Here is a 3809-nt window from a genome sequence, read left to right on the forward strand (position 1 = left end):
TCAAGGACTCTCACCCAGATTGGCATCAGGTTGATGGGTACTTCCATTGAAGATGTGATTCCATCATATTTCGCCACAAGGAAATCATCATTCACATATGTCCATGGTCCTCCCTCGAGAATGTGGTTGTAGTCCCCCTCTTTGTCCAACACAATCAGGAATCTCTTCTCGCCTATCCCCTTTTCTACCATCCCTCCCTGACGGAGCCTGATGAACAATCCTTGACTATTGCATTTCCTTTTTTATCCTTCAACCTTTCTTCCTTCACCCTAAAGCCCTAAAGCAAATAATCTGAATTAGAAATTAGTTGCATTCGTAATTGTTTAATTAAGATTTTTGATGGTGAGGAAAATCCTTGACTGAAACTAGGCTAGTCAAACGAACAAAAACAATTACTCGAGTGCATACCTCGCAATGAAATCGTTGAGGGCAGATGTGGTGGACTTCCCACCTCCCCTGGGGGGATAAAACTCCCTTCTTCTGGGCCTCTCTTGGGAGATTTGCATCTTCTCCTCGGTCCTTCTCCCTTAACTTCTCCCGTTCTTTATCCTCATTCTCCTTGTTCTTGTCTCTGTTATGGTCCATCTCCTATCCCTTTGTTCATTTCCTTCTTCTGCTCCAGCTCTGTATCCCCTTCGTGATCCTTCCCTTGATCAGGGTCACCCCCCCCCCCCGCGGTAACCCCATCCCAAAATATACACCAAGCAGACTCTTCCACCCTGGAAAATTACAGAACCCCGGTCAATTAGAGGCCTGGAGAATTTAGAAAATGCATTGTTGGTAGTTGGGTAAAAAAAGTACCTAATCAACTAATGTTTGGTTCATCCCTTATCGTGGTTTCATTGTCAACACCACATTTACCTGGACCTGGGGAAATGAAGTTTCCTATGCAAATCAGAAGAAAAACTATGAAATTTTCTATCTCGAACTTAAGTTCTTACTGTTTTCTTCATCTATTATGCCATTCAAATGAAACTAAAGCGACCGAAATAAACGATGATTCGATACATGGGGGCAGATAGCTAATGCTCACACATCTAAACCAAAAGCATGGCATGATGAGCCCGCACTTTGATACCAGTGGAACGGGTTCAACAAAAGGGTAACACTGGCAAGATAAGGCTTCCTTACCAACAAAAGGGATCGCGTTCGAAGCATGTGCCGGTATGGTAGCTAGAGGATTAAGCTCGCGACAGAATCGTGCTTCCCCGCTTCGAGGTAGCAGGCGCACTTCGGTGGGAGGAGGAGGACGAGGAGAAAGACCTCGACACGACGAGGATATGCCAAACCCTGGCCGCCGCAACCGAGAAAGGGCCGAGGGGGGCGGAGGAGGGAATTGCAAAAACCGGCCGCGAGGTCTTTTTTGTCAGAAAGGCTAGCCTGAGTGCTTCGGCCTAATGTTGTTTGGGATAGATAGATGATACGTCCAAAACGTATCTACTTTTCCGAACACTTTTGCTGTTGTTTGCCCTCTATCTTGTGTGTTTTGAATACAACTAACGCAGACAAACATTGTTTTCAGCAGAATTGCTCTGGTGTCTCGTTTTTGTGCAGAAATCCAATTTTCGAGAAAATTCCCGAAAAATATAGAAAACCCAATATTTCACCTGAAGACTCCCGAAGCCAGAAGACGAGATGGAGGGGGCCATGAGGAGCCTACACTTGCCCCAGGCGCTGGCTAGGGCTTGGCCGCGCCTAGGGGTGGTCTGGCCGCCTTGGCCACCCCCTCGACCTCTCCTTCGCACTATAAGAATCCCCTGGATCTGAAAACCGAGGGGCGTTCGATGTTTTTCCAAAAAGACTTCCGCTGCTCTGCCGCCACCAAAAACCCCAATTTGGGGACCAGAAGTTCCATTCTGGCACCCTGCCGGGACGGGGATTTGGAGGAGATCATCGCCATCGCCATCACCGACGCCTCTCCATCAACCATCCATGTTTTCCCCATCCATGTGTGAGTAATTCCCCACTGTAGGTTGTAGGGGATGGTAGGGATTGGATGAGATTGGTCATGTAATAGCTATAAGATTGTTATGGGTATAGTGCCTAGTATCCGTTCTTAGTATTTTTGACATTGTTGCAACTTGCTATGTGTAATGCTTGTCACTTTGGGCCCGAGTGCCATGATCTCAGATCTGAACACGTTACTGATTCATGGGGATAATTATTATTTTTGATCATATCTACAAGTTGTATACACATATTGTTGCCCGGAACCCGAGGTCCCAAAGTAACCAAGAATTGGGATAACCGGAGGGGATGGCTATGATGTGAGGATCACGTGTGTTCATGGAGTGTTAATGCTTTGCTCCGGTACTCTATTAAAAGGAGTACCTTAATTACCAGTAGTTTCCCTAGAGGCCCCGCTGCAACGGGCTGGTAGGATAAAATATGTCGTGCAAGTTTCTCATTGCGAGCACGCACGACTAAATAGGAACACACGCCTATGGATATATTATGCTAGGATGCTTTTATCATTATCATTTGCAATGCCTATGTATTGCTATTACATGGACTCTCTCTTTCATGCAAAGCCCGTTCATCCATCCCTGTGCCTACAATATTTTAATCCTGCTGTCTAGTGCAGCTACTGCTTTTTTTATTCCACTACTGTTGTTACTTTACTACTCCCACTGTCATAAAACTGTTACTACTGATAAACTGTTGCGAGCAAGTCTATTTTCAGGTGCAGGTGATGTAGGATAACGTTGCATAGAAAACAAAAAAATTTCCTACCACGAACACGCAATCCAAGCCAAGATGCAATCTAGAAGACGGTAGCAACGAGGGGGTATCGAGTCTCACCCTTGAAGAGATTCCAAAACCTACAAGATGAGGCTCTTGTTGCTGCGGTAGACGTTCACTTGCCGCTTGCAAAAGCGCGTAGAAGATCTTGATCACGATCGGTTCCGGCGCCACGAACGGGCAGCACCTCCGTACTCGGCCACACGTTCGGTTATTGATGAAGACGCCGTCTCCCAGCCCGCGTCCCCCAAACGCCGCCCCAAATTTTTTATAGGGTTTTCGGAAAACACAACCATTTATTAAACATAGCATACAAATAAATATGTTCGCCAATTTTTTTTAAAATTAAAATACAACAAACAATAAAATAATGACAAATGTAATAAATGTAATAAATGGGGCTAGATCAAGGTGCCGCGGCATTTGCTGATAATCCTTTGACCCTCCACATATGCTCAACGAGATCATTTTGAAGTTTCTCGTGAACATTGTTGTCATGGATCTCTGAGTGCATGTCGAGAAAATCAGCAACATCTGCAGGCACCTCATGATCAACCTCCATAAGAGGGCCCTGACACTCATAGGGACCAACATGACTCCTGACCTGATTCTTGCGGTCATTCTGGATGATCATGTTGTCAATGATCACACAAGTCTACACCACCTCTCACATTTGGTCGTGAGACCAGCTTAATTCAGGATGCCGGACAATTGCAAATTGAGTTTAAAGCACACCAAATGCCCGCTCCACATCCTTCCACGCAAGCCTCCCGTCGCGAAGCAAAGTGGCAATTCTTCCGACTTCGATAGACCGAGATTGTTTTGAAAAAAGTGGCCCATTTTAGATATATATCATCGGCTAGATAATAGCCTTTGGTATATTGGTGGCCATTGATCTCATAGTTACATGGTGGAGCATGGCCTTCTACTAGTTTGTTGAACACCGGAGACTGCTACAACACATTGATGTCATTGTGTGATCTCTCTATGCCAAAGAAAGAATGCCAAATCCACAGGTCATAATCTGCCACAGCTTCAAGCACCACAATGCAATATCCATGACGCTC

Source organism: Lolium rigidum, chromosome 7 (assembly GCF_022539505.1).
Source record: "Lolium rigidum isolate FL_2022 chromosome 7, APGP_CSIRO_Lrig_0.1, whole genome shotgun sequence".
In the NCBI taxonomy this organism is placed as follows: Eukaryota; Viridiplantae; Streptophyta; class Magnoliopsida; order Poales; family Poaceae; genus Lolium; species Lolium rigidum.